The sequence below is a fragment of the Molothrus ater genome, chromosome 18 (genome assembly GCF_012460135.2).
Source record: "Molothrus ater isolate BHLD 08-10-18 breed brown headed cowbird chromosome 18, BPBGC_Mater_1.1, whole genome shotgun sequence".
Classification (NCBI taxonomy): domain Eukaryota; kingdom Metazoa; phylum Chordata; class Aves; order Passeriformes; family Icteridae; genus Molothrus; species Molothrus ater.
In genome coordinates this window covers 2,572,491-2,593,156 of record NC_050495.2, presented here as the reverse complement: position 1 = coordinate 2,593,156, position 20,666 = coordinate 2,572,491, and the positions used below count along the sequence as shown (strand labels likewise).

Genomic DNA, 20,666 nt, shown 5'->3' with positions numbered 1-20,666 from the left:
CAGCTGTGAGCAGCCTCCCACCCACCCCTGCCCCACGCAGACCCCTCTGTTTGGCTGAGGAACACAAATCCCCTCTGCAGGAGGAGTGGCACATGTGCGAAGCTCGCACTGTGTAACGAGTGCTACCCAAAGTGCAAATGCAAGTGGGTGAATATTGGCATGAACCCTGCAGAGAGAAGCTAAAATTAGGGCTTGCAATATGGAAATCTGTAATATCCTCTGCACCTGGGTAGCTCAGTGTATTCCATCCCAAATGCTTTAACTAAAGGGAGGGTAAAAGGGGCAAGATGCAAAATACACATGACCTTCCCTCACCATTTTTATCACCAAACGAGGTTTCTGGATTAGACATCCTGCAGCAACAGCTCAAAAGATTTTACAGTGGAGATAATTAGGAACACATCACCCTTTCTTTGATCACATGAAAGATTATTTTAAACCAAACAGGAACACAGCTCTTGCAATGATCCTCAGTCTTTGCCATACACTTCTCTCTCTTATCTCTTAACTGCTACAGTGGAGAATGATTGGCAGGTGCTTTAGACATAGGATTATAGGTATGAGGTCAGTATTCAAGCCAGAAGTAACAAACCCCACTTTACACAACAAGGGAAGCTGAGTGCTCAGCATCCCGCACCAGTTAATCTGTGTTGTTTACTCCCTTGGTGTAGAAGGTTTTACACTGATAAGTTCTGACTGCTCCTCAGCAGAGGCAGAGCTGTGGGCAGTAACCTGAGCAGGACTCTTCAGAGCACGGCTCTGCCACACCCTAATTTTAGTATCATTTGCAAAAATCTCAGATTTCTCCAACAGCATCAGCAAGCCAGGCAAAGCAGCCAAGCAGCACACAAAGGAGCTCCTGGGTTTTTGTCTCTGGGCTGCTGGGGGTGAAAAGTGAGATTTGTCAAGAAACCTTCTAGAAACCCTGGGGGTGAAAGGAGAGGCCTGGAACTGGCTACAGTAAATGAAAAGCATAATTCAAATGCTGACATGTACTTCACAAAGCTGTTCATTCAACTGCATGGGAAGGAACGGCACCAAACGCAATTTAAAATAGAAAAAAGGAGAAATGAAAAAAAAAAAGCTTAGGTACAGCATTACACAGGAGCTGTTCCCAAGGCTTCCATCCAGAAACAGACTACCAAGCTTTCATTCAATAAGGTACTGCTGCAGCAAAATTACCTCCTGGGCACTAATGGTCTCTTAGTTATAAACAACCTCTTTAAATAAAGGGGAAAGAAAAAATGTTCATTATAAAGGAATTCGCAACACATTCCTTCAATAAATCCTTCCTCCATTCAGTGCTTCCCAACAGGAGCTGCTGTACCAACTATCATCACCAGTAATTCTCTCCCACTAGGGGGAAAGTAAAATAAAAAATTCAGACTATAAAAATATCTCCTTTATCATAGAAGAAAGTTATTATGAGCCTCCATGCTGCCTGGCCGGTGCCTGTGCACACTGATGGTTCCCTCTTTCTCCACTAATTGCTGGCAGAGGCAGAAAGGAACAAATGCTGACCGTGTGAGGTGCCTCCAGAGACTCCAGGTAATCATACTCATTTTATTTATAGTAACAAGTATTTTATTTGATTTTGTTTACACCAAGAAGAATAGGTCCAAAGGTTCCTGGCAAAAGTATCCTGTTAGGGCAGCTGGGTAAGTTGGCATCATAATGTGCCAGGTATTCCCCTTCTGAACCACCTACCCTTGGCATATGCCTGAAAAAGGGAAAAAAATATTCCCCTCTATTTCCCAGAGCTCCGGACAGTTCCTACCAGCTTGGTTTGTCCTCTGCCAGCTCCCTATCACTGCCAGCTCCAGATTTCTTGGCCAGTGCCCTGCTCTGGAGAAAGTCTCTCTTTGGGGCAGCCAAGGCTGACTCAAATCAGAGGGACCAGCTGCAGGAACCTGGGATGAGCCCTGCAGGGCACCGTGCAAAAAATGCTCCTGCAGGCCCCCACCCAGAACTCCAACTACTGCAAACACCCTTTGGTTTCCAGACTTCCCCAGCCCTGCACACATGCCAGAGCCAAGCGTGGATGTGCCAGCTCTCCCCAGAGCTGCTCACGCATTCCCAGTCCAGGCAGTGGCAGAGACATCCCAGACCTCCCAGCTGGCACCCCCCTGCCAGAAAAGCCCAGCAGGTGAAGGGATGAGCCCAAGGGAACCAGCTCTGCCAGCCCACAGTCCCCTCTGCAGGGCTCTTCCACCACCCACGGAATGACAGGAGAACAAACAGCTTGGGAGAGAAGGGGTTTGGACTAAGCTGGACTGGTCAAATCTGCCTCCCCAGGCCTGGCCAAAGAGCTGCTGTGGAAGGCAAAAAAACACATTTACCTTAAGCAAAGCCCAGCCAGATAAATCAGCAATTTTGTTCTCCAAATGCACAAGCTTATTGCTCATAAAAGGTTTACACTGGCTGGAGGAACCTACACTAATGAAGTTTTATCACTCTCAACACCAAGTCCCCAAAGGAGTCCCAGCAAAGCTTTGGAGGCAGCCACAAAAGCCTGGGATTGTGCTGCATCCCATGTGAAGGAAAAACAAATCCTGCTGGCAACCTAAAACATCAAGCAGATACTGAGGACATATTCAGAAAAAGGAAAGAAAAAATCACCCACGCTTGTAAGCTGGTCACACCCTTAAGCTCTCCAGAGAAGTTTTACAGCTTGTAAAACCCTCATGATTCATTTGGAAATAAACCACAGTCCGTGTGCAGCCACAGCAGTGTAAGCTTTCACCAGGGGAAGAGATGCTGCAATCAACTGGACTTCAAGAGGATACATAAGAACACTGATACGTGTCAGGGACTAGCTACAAACACAACAAGTGTGTGGGTATTTGCCCCATACCCACAAGAATTTATGCTGAGAAAAGCAGGTTATTTGTACAGGAGCTTTGTTTTCAGCATCACCACTCAGTTATCCATTACCTCCCCCAAAACAACAGGGCACAGGAGACTAATGAACAGCATGAGCAGGAAATACAGAGATGAGAAGCAAGATTTAGAGAACAAATAGTTCAGGCACTCTTGTATTTTACAGAAGGTCATTCACTGGGCCTTTATACTTCATTTATCAAATTAGATCTGAATTGGTGCAGTCATCCTGATTCAAGAAACCATCACACATCTTTTCTCTTCAAAAGGGGAAATAAACACCTTATCTCTAAAGCAGTTTCCATCAGAGGATCTCCGAGTCCTTCCCTGGCACTTTGCCTCACAAAACCACCCAGGCAGAGCTGCCTCCCCTACAGACAGCCTTCAGAGGTGCAAAGAGCTCAAGTGTTTTGCCAGTAATGGTTTAGACCAGATCTCAGATCCACATCCCCTTCCCCGAGATGCACCTGACTGAGCCAATTATCCATGTGCTGCCCTTAACCAGTGGGATTTTATAGCCTCTATTTTTCTAGTGCTTTCCTTGTCATCATAAACATCCCAGTGTTTGCTCACAAGTTGTTCCATCAAAAACAAATGTGCTGCCACTCCACGGCTGTGGAATTTGCTGCAGAAAATCATCCAGGGAACAGCCCTGCCTTGCCAGCCACCTGCACCACCTCCCCCTTTAACTCTAACCCAGAGGCACGTTACAATTACATTATTCCAACTAAATAAAATTATTTTTCCCTGTTCCAAGACATAAAACAACCACATTATTATGGCCATTGCCACTGTGATTTAGTAATTTAAACAAAAAGACACACACAATGATAAGAACATAGTAAGTAGTACAGCACTTCATTACAGCTGGAACCAGTATTTATGACCCCTGAAAGCAAAGATGGTCATGAAAATTATATGCCCAAACCCGTCACTTCAAAAGTACAACTTAATCATATAATGCTCAGCACAGAGGTTTCAAAGACACTGATGATATTTTGGTTTTTTCCAGGTGAAGAAAAGCCCTGAGAGACAATAAATCGTTTAAGGTATCGGTGGAAGCGGCTTACTTACGAAACAGGATTTGCAATGCAAAAAGTGAATCAGGAAGCATCACCCTCACACACTGCACCCTTCCTCAGGCTGCTGCTGAGTCTCTCCTGCTGTCCCCTGCCTCCCCCAGAGCAGGTCAGGGACAGTGACAGTGACAGTGGCAGCCACCCAGGGCCCCAGGAAAGGCCTGCTCTCAGAGCTGAGACAGGAGCAGAGATGCAGAGCAGCCACTGGAGAGCTGCAAGTGCTTTGAGAGCTCCTGACCAGGCTGCACGGGGAAGTTAATCTGGTAAAAATGCTTTGGACGTGTAGCCACAGCCCAAGTAGAGCTCCCTGCCAAGACTGAGGACAATACATTATTAACTGAACTTTAATTATATCCACAAACATACATTTCTAGCTGAGGCTTACAACCTCATCTCTGTAGATTTGTTTGTTTTTCTAGTGGTCCTGTTAAGAAATGAGTTTCATTGTCACTTTCATAGCCCAAAACACACATTCATCTGGTATTAAATTTACTTCTGTTTTGTTTCCATAGGAATTTTGCTGGTTCCATATTAATTAATTTATGTCAGAAACAGACAACACTTCACAAAGGACCCTCTAATCAGTGGCTATTAAGGGTGGGCTATAATATGGTTTCTTTGTAACACTGGTCAGAGTATTTTCAAAAGGCAAAGCCCAGTTTAAAAAAGAAGCTATTATCTCCCCACCAAATGAGTATGGAAATTAAGGAGCACTTAATAATTACATTTGTGATGCTCTGAATTAGTCAAGATAGATTTCCAACAAGTATCATTCCCTGTAGAAAGAAGAATCTGGTTACTTGTAATATATAGACCACGTTTTGTGATTTTAAGAGAAATTCTGCAGGAAGAATGAGTCAGCAGCAGACAAGCAGCCAGGTCTCTACAGCCAACCAACAACCATGACATGGGCTTCAGTGGGGAAAGCCTCACACCTCAAAGACCCAAGTATAAGGCAGCCCCACTGAAAGGCTGCCCACTCTTGCCAGTAACCTGATGGCCAAAGAAGCCAAGCAAGTGGCACTGAAGGCTTTATCTCCTGTTCTCTTTCACGGACATCAACCATATGCTTAAGCAAAAAGCACAGTCTCCATTCCAGAGGAAAAGCCAAAATTCAATTAATGACACCAGTCTTTAAAAGCCAGCTGAGACTGCAGAAATGGCTTATTCAGGAAATTTTTCTTTCTGAAAGCTTCCATGAACTGTAATAATGCAACTATTGCAGGCATTTATTTATTAACACAGAAAGATTGATTTATGAGAGATCTGCAATCAGCTTAATCTCCAAAAGCTTGATGCAGGTTTAGCCCCTGGCCAGAGTTCCTCCTCTGCTTTGACATCAAGGAAGCAGCACCCCAGAGCTCAGGGGTGACTGGGAATAGCCCAGGGAACACCTCAGCAAAAGCAGCAGGCACCCTGCACTCCCCCAGGCTGCACTTTGATGCCAGGCACTGATAAGGAAAGAGGCAGATTCCACAGGCCAGGAAAGCTGGTAAGTGGAACAGTCAGGGTGTGTGTGATGGCATGGGTGGAAGGAGACGGAGAATTGACACTTTCCCTTAAATCAGCATGGCAGGGAGGATTATGAAAGGTTGGTAGTGTGAGTTACCAGATCCTGCCCTTGTGCAAAAGGAAGGCCCATGTCAGATGGTCACAGCACAGCTGGGCAGGATATCCCCCTGAGCTACCAGCAGCACGAGTTTAGCAACACTGGAGCCACTTGATTTCAGGCAACTGGGATATTAAATTAATGTATTTATTTGCAGTAGAGACAAGCTTATATTAAAAGAAAGGGAATGGCACAGGGGGTATTTTGATTCCTAAGAGGCAGCTATAAAGACAGCAGTAAGGTGTGGGGAAAGAACCTTTCCAATGGTTTGAGTAGTCAATAAATAAATGTGTACTCTTCAGGTCTTCAAGGAAACAGATCCCCACAGTGCCTGGACTCTCTCTGCTCAAGAGACAATTCAAATAAAAGTGTTGCCCTGTTCCCAAGTATCAGGATCCTGGTTCTTTTTCTGCTTCTCCTTTATCACCAGTGAACAGCCATGGTGATAACAAGAGGAGTGAGTGCAGCTGTCTAGAGAGATGGCAGGTGCTGCCCTGAACATCTCACAAAATTAAACACAAGCTTTGCCAAGAGCACAGAGCCAGAGCAGAAATAAGAACAAGCACAAGTTTTCTACCAACAGGAGCTCAGGATCACAAAACTGCTTCCTGCTGCCCCACCTCCTGCACTTCCTGCCACCCTGCCCAGGGAATATGGCTTTTCCCTGATCATGACCTGCAGAACACAGCCATCCACTCAGACATGAGCATTAAGAATGCCCCAGCAAAGCCACAGTGCTGGGACATTCCCTCCCCTCAGGGTTAGCAGAAGCTCAGCACTGCTGTAGCCAGCATGGCCTTGAGAAGGGACACCCTCGGTGCCTCCTCGTGACAAAATCCCTGGTACTGGGCCAAAGCTGAGCATCCGTGCCCTGAGAACACAGGGAGGGAGAGAACTGCTCATCACTGCCTCTGAAACAACACAGATGATGTTTTGCTTATTAAGCACACACAGAAAGAAGAATTTGAGCTGTTAACATTTGGGCTGTATCTCCCACTGAACCCCAGGGAACACAGATGGGTGCTCAAATCAACGGGCACCATTGGCCATAAGGGTGATGTGAAATTAAAGACAAAGGGCTCCAGGAGTTTGTTTCACATGCAGAGAAAGCTCCCAGAAGGAAGAAGAAATAGTATTTTGAAGTCCACCTGAAAGAAAGGCATCAGACAAATGCCCAGGAGACAGCCAGCTGCCAATGTCACAAGATTTGTACTACCTCTGCCACATGTTCTTACCCTCAGGAGTCTCACACGGAGGCAGGAGTGCTTTTGAGAACCCACCCCACTGTCCACACGAGTTCCCCTCTGCTGAACCTGTCCTCAGCTCCACAAACCACAGGGACACCTCTGGATGCTGCTGACAAGGCCACAAAAGGGTCATGAGGGCTCATGCCATCCTGGAGAACTGAGAAGCTGCTGGGCAGGACCCTCCCTGAACCACTCAGCCAGGAGCATCTCTGCCCACATCCTCCCTTTCCATTTCACGAGGTGGCTCCTCACTGGCACAACTGCTGATTAAAGCTTGCACTGACATCTGAAGACTCAAAGGCAAATTAAAATAACCCTACACTTAAGCCAATTCATGCTTTTTTAATGACTAGAGTTCCTATCATGTGGAAAGCATCTCTAGCAGGAAACTGCTTTGACCACTGCTGTTCATAAAAGTAAAAAGACTTGCTAATGCTCTCCAAACTTCCCACAGAAGTATTTATATCAGAACCCCTCTATTTTTTTTCCCCAACAATAATCTAATTCATGTGACTCTTATCTTAACTATGAAACAGCACATTAAATCCAAGATCCCAGCTCGTTTAGATAAATGGAATTGGGCACATCCAGCGAGTCATTCCTGCTGTGACATTTCTACTATTGACAGAGTTATTTCCAGGCCTGGCGTGGGCAGGGAACGGGGAGGACTCTCACCCTTCAGCACAGTCACTGCCCCTTGCTGAGAGTGCACAGAAGAGCCAGATTTTCTCAAGGGACTCTACCTGGGTCTAGTCACATGTTAATAAACATTCTGGCAGCATTTCCCAGAAATAACCTTCAACTGTTACCTAGAAACATAATCCATCAAAATAAACCTCAAAATAGTAAGAAACGAAGAGAACTTTTATTGGTAGGCTGTATTCTAGCTATATATACAAAAGAATTAGTGGACAATGTAGAGTCATTGATCAAGGGGATAGCTCAAATTAATTTCAAGGTTATTTTCTTTGTTCTTTTATAAATACAAACAGTGTTTTTAAAAAGTTTCCTTTACCTCACTCTTTCCTACCCTCTGTGAGCTCTTAGGAATAGAGCTGAACCTCATGGGCCTCCAGAGGACTTGAGAGTACCCAGTGGAACCAAAGCACTTAGCAGGTGATGAGCTGAAGTGAGTTAGAGCTTAACAGCTAAATCATCCAGAATAGATTAAAATTTCCCATCAAATAAATTGAAAGTTCTGCTTCAGCACTGAACAGTTCCCCTTCGCCCTACAGCTCCATCCCCACACTCCTTTTTAATCTGAATAAATACAGATGGTATTTGCCTCCCCCTCTTTTTCTTTCTATTTTTTTAATAAACTGCTGGGATGATGCAGGAACCACAGGCAAAGGATTTTCTTTAGGTACTCAGAGCACTCCTGATCTGCATCTTGATTTCAACTCGTAACTCTTCATAAACAAACCAGGGACATGGGTCTGTCAGAGCATGGGCTGGTGAATCCTCCTCTCCCCTCACAGCCCCTGCACAGGATTAACACACACAACACTGCCTCAGTAGGAACTGGAACTTCCTGGAGTTCCCACTGGAGGCTGTGAGGCTGAGATACCATCACAAGTGGCTGGGGTTCAGCCAGGTTATCTCCCTGATAACCTCCTGCAGCCTGGGGAGCGTGTGCAGCGTGACATCCACGCGCTGAGCTCCAGAGGAACCAGACTTGGCCGTAGCTCATCACTTCCCAGCACTGCCTGAGTGCCACAGAGAGGGAGCTGGGCTGGGTTCACAAGGATGCCTCTGCTCTGGCTGCATCCATAACAATGAACTGCTGCCCATTTACAGCTCCCCTCCTTCCTGAAAAACTGTATTTTCGACCAGATGACATGCTTCTGATTATTAAGAAAGATCTCTGTATACCCCAGAAATTAATCATTTCTCTACTCTGCTAAAACTGATCACCATGTAGTCCTGGCTCTGGAAAATTAACTGCTATAGGTCAGTCACAAAGATATGCAACTTAAAATTTTCATACATTCTTTTACTCAGGTAGAATCCTCTCTTCAACCCTTCTCTGCAATCATCAAGGTTTTATTGGAACTGGCATAAATATTCAATCAATGCTGCTCATCAGTCTGGTTAGAGAGAGATGCTGGGGGTTCATTTCAAATCCCAGGACAGGTTCTTTTCACACCCACCAAATTTTGCTTTTAACCTCAGTAAAAGCAGGGTTAGATCCTAAACAGGTCAACCCACAATGACACAGGGGAGCCTGAAATGGATGAAGACAATACAAGGAAAGAGAACTTCAAAGCAAGATAGTTAATCAGACAAGGGTGTATTCTATGCAATAAAGTAAGCTAATCACCTTTATCTGCATTACAAGAAATATCTTTTACTTCCAAAAGTCCTAAGGGCTGCAGAGTTTTCAGTTACCTTTTCCCCCCTGTTTCCTCTAGGATTAATACTCTTCCTTAGCAGTCTGCTGCCAGCTGCTTCATGACCTCTCTGGATATCATGAATTAAATTCTTGGGTTTTCTGACTTGTTCCACCATTAGAAGAACATTTATCAGGTTAAGCCCAGATTTCTTTCACTGTCTTACCAGCAGAGTTTTGGATGACTAATCAAAGGACTGAATATATTCTAAAGATTTAATTCTCCCTTCACTATTTATACTAGTCAATGTCACTTTGACACTATTCTGGCTTTTCACTGCAAAAAACTTTCCAACTCAAATTCCCCTAAAACGAACATGCTCTCATAAGCAGACAAGTGCCATTTGCTCCATCTTGCCCTCCCCCAAGTTAGCTTCAGCTGTCACCAAAAACACAGTAAGCATTTTCCTCCTTGGGAACTATGTGTTCTTGCAGTTATATTCAATGGACCAGAAGAGTCTGGCATCAGAAAAAGAACTATCTGATTTCTTGGACTCACTGCAAGAGAACCTGGCTTGGCCAGGCACAGTTATAACCACCAAGGATTCAGTTAAATTAAAGATACCCTGGGCAATGAATACTGGCTGTGCAAAAAGTGATCAGACATTCACCCACCTCAGATACAGCTCTGGGGCTCTGACTGCTCTCTGAAGTGTTTCTGCCTGCAGTTATAAATAACAGTGAGTAAAACACTCACTTTGTACATTAGTGTGAAGATTTTCGGAGTCACCATCTATGAACTGCCACCACTATTTTAGTAAACAGAAAGTAGTCAACAGCTCTTGAGAACCTTTCACATTTTCACCTTTCTGTTTCCAGTGTGTTCAGATCTGAAAGCACATTTTTCTGCTTAATTCAGACTCCACACTTAATATCTACTATTTTCACCATGATCCATGTTGCCTTTTTTGATCTACATTACTTGGAATTTCTATTTCTATGCCCAGTTCTAAGGAGGGAAATATGCCCTGAAAAAGCAGCTGCACCTACCTTAGACCTCCCCTGAGACACTGAACCTTGCAGTGCTCCTGTATGCCACACTCAGGGGGCTGATCCTTGTGTGGCAATACCCAGACGTTGCAGAGGATGCGAGGAAAAAGTACAAAAATGCAAAACACACTTAAACCATCTTCCTAAAAACCTGCTTAGGGCAACAGTTTTTCACAGATAACTCGACATTTCCATCTCTGCCTCACCATGTGCCAAGCACAGTCCTCAGGCACAAACAGCTTCCAAGCAAGTGAGGTTTCCACCCAGACCTGCCTCTGCTTAAGTGCCCTTCTCCCTTTTTATTGCCCCTTTCCATCACACTGTTATGACATGGTAAAAGCACATCTGGAACACATCTGCAGCCTTCTGTCCCCTCCAGGAAGGGCCCAGAATCTCACTGGAACAGCATCAAGGGGAATGGTATCCAATGTCAGGGTGAGCTGCATCACATCTGCTCTGTGCTCTGCTCAGGACAACCTCCTCCACAGAGCTTTTCCAGGAGAGGTTGTTCATCAGGTCTTATTTTTAAAGAATCTGGGCCAAGTCATCCCTGCTGTAGCTTTAATGACGTCAATGAGCTACAGCAGGGGTGAAATTGGGCCATTATTTTTTATGTCCATATGTCCTATGCCTATTAAAGAAAAAAAAAAACGGGAAAAGAAGATCAAGGAAGAAAAGTTATTGAATCAAAAGACTACCTGGTGCAGAGATTAACATCTAGATGTGGAATGTTCCTCTTTTGTTCCTGCTGTACATTATACATATAACAGTTTATGGAAAAAGAAATACCTCTGTAGTGTCAAGGTACAGTGTGAGTTCTGCAGTGACAAATTATATTCACATTTTGTATCCTGTTTTGATAAAAAAGCCAACAAAAAATCATTACCAGGAAAAGGTCTCTTCAGAACTCCACTAAAGTGAGCGACACAGTTGCCAGTAAGTGTTAGTGTCTCCTCTCTGAACCAACATCCATCACACCCAGCCTATCACCACCAAGTAGTAAAGCCCAGTGGACCTTGCCCTGAGCTCATTTCTTACTCAGTCCAAAACACGATTATATAAATACCAAAAGAGAAAAACACGATAAGGTTAAGCCTAAACAATGTTTTCTGTGAGTACCAACAGCCTCAAACACCCACATGAGAAGGGACACAGCTGAGGAGCCCAAGCCTGCAGATGTGGGACTCCAGCTGTGAACAGGAGCAGCACCAGCCACGATTCTGTGGGGTTTTCAGAAGGCTGAAGTGCACCACTGATGTTGATAAAATGTGCAAACAGGTTTTCTACCCCCCACGCCCCAGTGCACGGGTACTGCCCAGGCTGCAAACACAACTCCAGCTCAGCCGACCGCAGCCACTGAGACCTACAACCACAACTTCTCAACCCCACACTCAGAGCCCACTCCACTGACACCTCAGAGTATGAGTAACCATTTCAGAGGGACACAGGTAAAATTACTCACCCACACGCCTATAGAGAGTCAGGCTGATGCACCTTTGAAGGCAGAGGGCAAGTGCCCAGCAACAGCCCCAGATCACAGGAGCTGGTGTTCAGGGCCTCTGCTTTGTAGATAACTTTTATTTCAAAGCTTTATAGAAGTTTCCTTTGAAATCTTTGACCCTAATTATCCAAGTCTCAGCTTCAGGCTCAGACTAAGTCCTCTCTGCAAAGGCCTTTTTTCCAATTGCTTCCCCTTTGCATTAATGAGCTCTTTTTCCCACAATAAGCTACAACAGTTTGAGGTTTTGTTTTTGTTTTTATTTTTATTCCTCTCCTCCCTCCTCCTCTCCCATTCCAGCTCTGGAATCAAAATAACTTGAGATGGAGAACGTGTGACCTCCCAAGCCTTTATTTACAGTATCACAAACCACAAGGGAAGGTTCTGTCCAAGTTTTCCAGCTGGAATGGGAACAGCAGGGAAAAAACGTGCCCTCATTTCTGCAGCTGTGATATTTAACACATCACAGGGGAGAAGGGTGGGAAGGAGGCAGGAGAATTAGAAGCCAGTAATGATGCCATGGAAATATTGCATGAAGCATCTCAGCCACACAGGCAGGTTCACATGATGACATCTTTTCTCCTCAGAAATAAACAGAGCCTTGTACATGCAAATGTAACTGCAAAACCAGTCTGATTCAATGGTGTTACTTCTGCACTTTTACATTAAACCAGACTGTAAAACATAGAAACTTCCTGGACTCCACCTGAGTTTGTATCAGTGCTGTAATGATCTCTCTTCATGCCACCATCCTCCAAAATTATAACAAAGACTTTGTCAAAAAATAGAAGCCTAGCAGCAACAGAATCTCCCTCAGATATTTAAACAGCAGAGAAAAACAAACACAAATGAAGGAGGTTTAGATCTATAGAAAGTTACTTGCAGCAGGAAACTGTCAGTTAGTTTGTGGTTACAACCACAGCAGCATCACAGCCCTTTCCTCTCCGTTAAAGATGTCCAAACAGTTCCTTGTGTCTTGTGTTTCTATTGTAAAAGGAGGAAAACCACCAAAGAAAAACTCACCTCTGTTTCCATGAGAAATCCCATAGTGCCAGATTATACAGGAGACTCTGCAGATCCCTTCTTTTTGAAAAGGGATCCTTCTGCACCTTTCCAAACATCTGTGTCCTGGCAGGTCTAAAATGGGTTTCCCTGTAACTCTCTCCCATCTTTACAAGATCCCATTCTCCTTTCCTCACCTCTCAGCAGCTCCCCCTTCTCCCTGCCTGGCACAGTAACAAGTCAACCTTTACACACTGAGACAGGGAAATGTCACAATTCTGCTGCTCCATTATGCTGCCAAACAAGGCTCCTCTCCCTGCCAGACAAAAGCAGCCATCACCCAGCTCCCTGGAGTGTTATCCCCTTGATCTAACTCTTCACAGTGAGTTTTTCATTTCAGTTGATGAAGGATCCAACATGAAGACAGATTTCTCTGCATTTAGTTGGTTTCCACAAACTCACCCCTATCAAGGGGTTCATTTCTCATGTCATGGATCCCACACTAAGTTCCCTGGTAAGTACAAGGTGCAGAAAAAGTAAGGTTCAGGCCCAATCTGTGTCCATATAAAAGGACATAAGTCTCTGGAATGAGAAAAGCTGGTCACATCACACAGCCAGGGGTGGAAAATCACAGCCCAGCATGGCACAGGCACAGGGACAGGTGCTGCAGGCAGGGCAGGGAGTGCTGGAAGGACAGCAGAAGGAGGCAACTGCAAACCAAAGCTGTGCTTCCTTTTGACAGGACACAACACGTTCCTTCAGTGGCACTGCAAATTGCTTAGAGGGGACACCACTTCCCCAGGGCACAAGTCCCCTGTCCCCAGCCTGCCTCACATCTTCTCAGGCACCCTTGGATTCAACCTCATCTACCTTCCTTCCCCTCTTCTTGTCCTCCTGCCCAATGGCAGCCTCTGCCTCTTCTTCCAGACAGAAAACACTCATCCCATCCAGGCTGCTGCAGCTGCAGGAGCAGTGGAAGCACAAAAAGGCAGCACAGTGCCCAGGAGAGCTGGAAGGGAGGATGCTGAGGGACAGAGCAGCAGGTCCCTCCCCATCCTATATCAACACCCTCCATCTCCTCCCGACACTGCATCCCCCTGGCTGCCTGCCAGGCCCCACAGCTCCCAGCATCAGGCACACACAGCTCAGGCTGCACATGCCTCCCCCGGGCTCTGCTCACAGCAGGGATTCAGGACACTTCCCTAGATTTTGAAATAGTTCTATGCAAAATACTCCCAAGGATGACTTGCAGAGGAGCATTCTCCCAGAATTTCCATTCTTTCCAGCAGTTTGGATTGAAAGCATTCAAGTCTGGAGAAACAAAAGGAAATTACCCAGTGCCTACAGCATTTTCCTGGACATGGTGGTTCAGCTTTTTCTCTCCATGGGCACTGCATTCCCTGACAAGGTTTAAAACCCATTTCTCTCCCTGCACTCCCTACCTGCCAGCTCACAGACGTTGCTCCTCTCCGGTGACGCAAGAGCAGGGATTCATTTTCCTGTGAACACCATTCTGGAGGCCATTTCCCCTCACCTACCCAGAGAATTAATGACCACTTGGGCACCTCATCAGCCCTGTAAAATCCTCCAGGAAAGCGAAATGAATGAAGCCTCAGTCCTGGGGCAAAGCAAACCCTAAGCTCTGCCAAGGATTGCATTTCTTCTCTGCTGTTATGGTTAATTCAGAGAAAAACGCTCCCTCTGCAAGAGCCTGTGGGGGAGTGTGTGACCTAAAACAGGAGGCAAAGCTCTCGGGATACAGATGTTCCCCCTCAGCACAGCAGCACAAACTCACATGGCAATTAATGCCTCTCTGAGCATAAACTCCTCTGTTCAAGCTGCTGCTGGCAGCTTTTGATCCCAGAGAGACCTGGCCACAGCTCCTTTGGAACTGCAGTGGGCAGGCAGGAGCTGCTGGGCTCTCTCCTGAGGAAATCAGGTATTCCACAGAGGGACAAGACAGCACTGGAGCAGCCTACCCAGCCTGGCACTGGGCTCTGCTAATCCCAAAGAGAGGCTTCAGGAAGGAAATCAGCCTGGAGAATGGCAATGAATTCACTGGGAGCCAATTTCCTGACAGGAGACAATTAAGGTATTCAAATCACCCCTCGTTTTCCACAATTTCTGATAAAGATATTGCATGTTCATACAGGGCTGGTGTCACTGCAATCTCAGTGTAACTGCTGTGACCCTGAGCTATGAACCCAGAGAGACTGAAAACGTATTTCAGTCTGGTAAGTGAACAGTCTCAGATCCAAACTCATTTATTCCTTCTCTTCTTCTCAGCAATTCATTGCTCTTGAAGCAAAACCTGACTATTGTTAAGTTTTACTATCACCCCAAAGAAACATTTGGTGGAGTCAAAGAGATCATTTCTGATAAAGGAAAAAAACCACTTAAGTGCTGAGCAATGTACTGAGGAAAATAAGATGATGCAGAACTGTGCAGTCAGGCTAAAGGCTGACACCCTGTCTACCAAAAAACTCCAGCCACTAATTTTGTAGTGAGAGCTCACACTGTGAGATACATTTCTAGAATTCACACAAGAGGTTTGGATGGAGCTGGACACACACAGTGAACCCCCGAGCAACACTGCAAAGGTGGCAGCATAAGGGAGTAGCAGGTACACACATTCATAAAAAACAAACAATCTCTTCACTTTGCCTTGTTAAAAGCCACCACGGGTAACTGCTTCCCCTTCCCCCCTGTTTATTAGGAAGTTCTGCACCTCGATCCTATCGGCAATGCAAAACAAATTCAAAGTTCAGAGGACAAAGAAAGGTAGAAACTACAATTTGATGGCAGTAAATGAGGCTGTACTACTTTTTATTTCAATACAAATAAAATCAACAAGGTTAAGATTTTTTTTCTTTGAGGAAAAAAACACACCTAAGATTTAAATTAAAAATTATATTAATTGCACATCCTGTGCAGCCATTTTCCCTTTTAATTTATTTATTTGAAATATTCTAAGCAGGAAAGGATGCTGACTAAACAGAAAAAGGCAAGGAGTGTGAGCTTTCTTTCAAAAGAAGTTTATTACCAATGCACACATCTATGCAATTTAAGCCAACCATGTCCTGTGACTGCCAAGCCCTTCTCAAAGAGCTCCTGAAGCCATTCTCCAGCCTCCATTTCAGCACGTTTTCCCCAAGCATTTATTAAAGTGGAACCCAAGCTAAGGTTAATCTCCTCTCACCAACAGCAAGTTAGTATCCCTCAGATAAATCACCATTCTCCCTAGTAACATCTAAATGTTTTTTTCTAACCCAGAAGAAAAAGAACAGCTATCCAGCTGAAATGTCAGAACCTACCTTCTGCAAAAAATCTTTCTAGATGCTTCTGAATGCAGGAGGGAGCAAAAACAGCATTGCTGAAAAAGGATGTCACTGTTGGTCCACATGTGTCAACATCCTAGAAAAAGACAGAACACAGTTGCTGAACTGCCATGCCCATGGGAAATCAAGAGCAAGAATAAAGCTGCATTATTTTTCCAGTTACACCATGCTAATGGCTCCTATGCAAACAACATAAAGCTACAACATTTTATAATTGCACATCAGAGTTTCTCTGCAGACATCCCTCCGGTATGTCAGAAATTCAATACGTGATAGTAGGCGGCAATGAGCACCTCAGGGATTTCAAGTGTGTTCCAAACCATGAGTCATCGTCATCTCTAACTCATGGAAATTAAGAAGGATAAAAAAGAGAGATGAAAAAACACACAGCTTGCACTGACCACTCTCACGTGCTCCCTCTGCACAACACTTCTCCTCAAAGCTTCTCCCTTCTGAGCTTGGAGCTCTGTGACTTCCATGGAGGAGACACCACAGACAAAGCCAGCACATCACAGATCCTTCAGGGAGCCCCCCGAGTCTGGGCAGGATCCCATGTTTGAGGGTGGAAGCAGAGCTGGAGCTGCCCCTGTAATCCCACAAATCCTTCCACCACTGGGGGAGCAAGGAGCCAGCAGCTCCCAGAGGGAACAAAGGCAGGGCTGGTGAACCAGCAGCACCCAGGAGGGCAAACCCAGGTGAGGAAAGCCCAGGCACCCCATTTTCACTCATTTTACCCCATTTTCACTCCTATTGCAGCCACCTCTCCCCCCCAAGGCTCATTTTTGTCAGGAGGGCTGAGGGCAGAAGGAGCCTGTAACGCTGCCTGCAGAGCAAGTGACTGCATTGCTCGACATTCCAAGCAGCCCCTCTGCCTTTCTAAGAGATTCCTTTGGGCAGTTTCATCTTTACCTCCAACCACTGCAAACTGGTTTTAAAGCTGGGGTTTTTTAAATATGGTTTTAATGCTGCTTTTAAAGCAGCTGGGTGGCACTTTGGGGCACACACATGTGCTCTTCACTCTCCTCTCTACTGATGATCTCCCCAGGTAGATCCAGGTTCCTTTAGGTCTTCTTTAATGTTTTGTTTCTCTGTCCTCCAAGCAGCAGCCAGAGCAGAGCCAGGGCTCTCCCAGCACTGGTCTAACAGGGGGATGGAGCAGGGAATGTTGTTGTTCCCACATGCTTACATTAAAAATGCCTCCATCTCACTGAACTCCCATTTTCCCTTTCCCCTTCAGGTCACAAAGGGCACAGGTGTCCTTCCCCATTCTCTCTCCCAGCAGCAGGGGCTGTGTTTTGCACCAGAACATGCAAATCTGGGTCCACAACCACACAAATAAAAGCACATCTCCTTGACTGGGACTTGGATCCGAGCCTCAACACCAGCACCTGCTACCAAAGTGTTACACAAAAAATAAATAAAACATCAATACACTCTGTTTCCTTCCCTACAGGAACTGAAATGTTTGGAAAAAACATCAATACCTTTAGCTGCAAGCACTGCTTCAGTTAACATAAAATTATGTCTTGCCAACAGCTTAAAAAAAAAAAACAGGAACTGATCTGCACTCTTGTAACTTCTTGCACAGCAATTTAAAAAATATAATAGTGCTTGCACAGGTCAGATTCATCCTGGAGGAAGAGCAAATGTGAGTAACATTTCAGACCATTAATCTCAGAAATCTCACCAGGAGCAAGCAGCCAGACAGCTTAAAAATATATTTAGTCCACAAATGCTTATTAACGTCATTTGCTGATTCACAGCTGAGGCACACAGAGCCCAAATGGCAGTTCTGCTTTCCCAGGCTGAGTGGCAATATTATTATTATTATTACTATTATTATTATTATTAATAATAATAGTGTTGGATACCAAGTTGCTTCACCTATCTCAAAACCATGATGCATCTTTTAGATTGGATCTGTCAGAACTGGGAACCACAGGTCCAGTCTGTGGCCCTGTGGTTTAGGATCTGATCAGAATTTATCTGAAACTGAATCTTAAGTTTTCTTTTCTTTCGTTGACTATTGATCTTGCTGCCAACATTAATACAGTCAAGATCAGAAGATAAATAAAATTAATTCTTCAGGCTTACAACAAAATAAACACTGAAAATCACCACTACTTTTAAAATTACATCTTCTTTATAACTGAAGAAAAAATATTAGATGATTTGATACCTGTGCCAGTATTTTGTGTGTGTACTTTGGGGCAGAATTAACCCACTAAATTCTTAATGATTGCTTTAAGTAAAAGTTCTTTTCACAAAAGGAAATGTAAAGTGTTTCTTCCCCTACTGTTATATACAATATGATGATGCAAAGCTCAAAGGACTTTCTCTCTAAAGCAACTATTCAAATCTCTGTGATGGAAATATATTTAAATACAACATTTTAATCTTGCTTTGCCTTTGAATTTTAAATACCTTTTTATGAAAGCAAGTATTTCATTAGTCCTTTTAGCCATTCTACCATTCTGATTTGCAAGTAAAGAAGAATCCTCACACCACTTTATCTTTTAAAAGGATTCATTAGAGCTGTGTGTTTTTTAACTCAATACACATCCAGTCTGATTAAGCCTCACCAATTTTTACAGGTTACACAATAATTCATTCCTCAAGCACATTGGGATTTGTCCATATCCATTCTTTCCCCATTTCCCACAAGCAAGACAAGTCTCTCTAGGTGCTGGATGCACCAGGCACCATCCTCCCTAAAGAAATCCACTACAACCCACACTTTGTTAATAAATCATAAAAAATTGAGTCAGAGCAGGGCCCTGCTCTCTCTGTCTGCCTTTGCTGAGCAGGGAACAGTTCTCAGAATTAGCAGGGCCTGGACACAGGACTTCAAAGAGTTTCAGAGTTTGGGTGAGGCCAACTCAAAGCCCCCCAAAAACTCGAACCTGCAAACCTGGAAGGGCAGCCACAAAGCCTCCTCCAGGTAAGAAAAATCAATCTTCCTACCTCCATTATTCTTATTTCTTCTGGGGTTGGGGTCTTTCTCCCTGTATTGTACATTAGGGAAGGATGACAAAAGTTCTTCTTTTCAGTGACAGTAAATCTGTACCAAACAGAAAAATTGATTTCTCTGCACCCTTGTTAATGGTACTGCAATCAAAAGTGATTAAAAGCAAAAACATTTCTGTACAACAGAAACTGAAAGTATTGCCTATGGGAAAACAGAATCACTGGCATTTTCTCTGCAGCAAACACTAAAAGTAATAGATAATTAATGTAGCCTAGGACATTATGACATCTATGAAACTTGTTTTCTGGAATAATCATAACAATTCACCTTGACTGGATTCCCAAGTCATCACTTTTTAAAGTCACTGCAGTTTGCAGAGGCCTCACTGATGCTATTCTTAATTTACTTATTTTTAGGTGTGAGAACAGATTACCAAGGCAAAATTTAAACTTAAAAATTGTCAGCTTTTCGTCCTCTTCTATAATCATTAACCCTGTCTGCATTTCAGAAACATGCTGTGCTAAATGGAAATCAATTACACAGTTAAAACTGCTTCTGCTTTAAAATTAAACTTCTGAAGTGTGGGAGGATTCAGCATTGTTAAACAAGGGGCACATTTGTCCAAACCACCAGAAAAAAGCAATGCAACAAAAACACAGAAATGTGAGTTAATGCAAGAGCTCCCAAAAGGCTCCAACAACATTTTTATTATGGGTGATTTGCAAAAAGGAACATTAGAAACTCCTTCCCTTCCTCAAAAGGCTTTCAGGGAAGCATCTGGGCACTGGAGCAGCCCAGAACTGAATCAAAGACCACCTCTGGCTCTGGAGCAGCACCCCAGGCACAGGAAAGCAGACTACAGCTATTAATAGACAGATTCACATGGAAATATCCCTTGCAAAGAGGCAGAGGTGCCACAGGCTCGTTTTTAACACCAATGCTGAAAACACCACATTGCACTAACAGAACTGGCATTTACCTTTCCATGGAGGATGATTAATTAATTCTAAGATGCTTTCTGCTGGCTCCTGAAGGCTTCTCTGCTGAACTGATGTGCTGCACTTCACTTTCCAGTCCTTCCAGGAGGCACCATCGCTGCCACCACTAAATCCCTTTATAGTGGTGGGACAGTCACCATTACCTGGACAAACACACCTGGTGACAAACCCCAAACCACAACTCACCTGCCTCGAGGAGCAGAGCCCTGCCAAGCACAGGCAATAAAAAAGCTTCTGCAAACTCAGAGGCACTGAGAGCACCGTGTTGCAGGGAGAAATGAACCAGCACAACTGTTCCTCATGATCACCACAGCTGGTCTAGCTCAGCCTCCTGCCCTTGCCCAATCTGCATGAATAAATTCTAAGCCCTAGCCAGTGTCAGCTGTGGTCAAACACCACATGCCCATGGTTTGGGAGCATCAGTTTCAGACCACAGAGAGTCTCCAGAGCCCTCTATCCTCAGAAAAGGTGGTTTCTGTTCTCCTACCAGCCACCCTAGAGCACTAAAAGGATACAAGTGAGCAACTAAAAGTCAACAAACCACAGGGAAATAAATTCAAAATCCTAAGAACTCTGATCGGAGGAACAGGCTCCAGGACTGTGCCAGGAAATTAATCAACATGCAAGAGAAATGCAGCAGTTAACTGGAAAATACAAGCAGCTTGCAA

At 44.5% G+C, this 20,666-nt stretch overlaps 1 protein-coding gene across 6 annotated transcripts in view; it reads right to left on the bottom strand.

Moving 5' to 3' along the window:
* The window catches only part of PITPNM2 (phosphatidylinositol transfer protein membrane associated 2), a 126,251-nt gene that overhangs the window by 95,316 nt on the left and 10,269 nt on the right, over positions 1-20,666 (bottom strand). For 5 of the 6 annotated variants that reach the window (XM_054516751.1, XM_036393080.2, XM_036393081.2 and 2 more), the window contains exon 2: positions 16,009-16,108. The exons of the other annotated variant lie outside the window; for it this stretch is intronic. The gene's annotated coding sequence lies outside the window, so the exon portion shown is untranslated. The remainder of the gene's footprint in view (positions 1-16,008; positions 16,109-20,666) is intronic. 6 annotated transcript variants of the gene reach the window in all.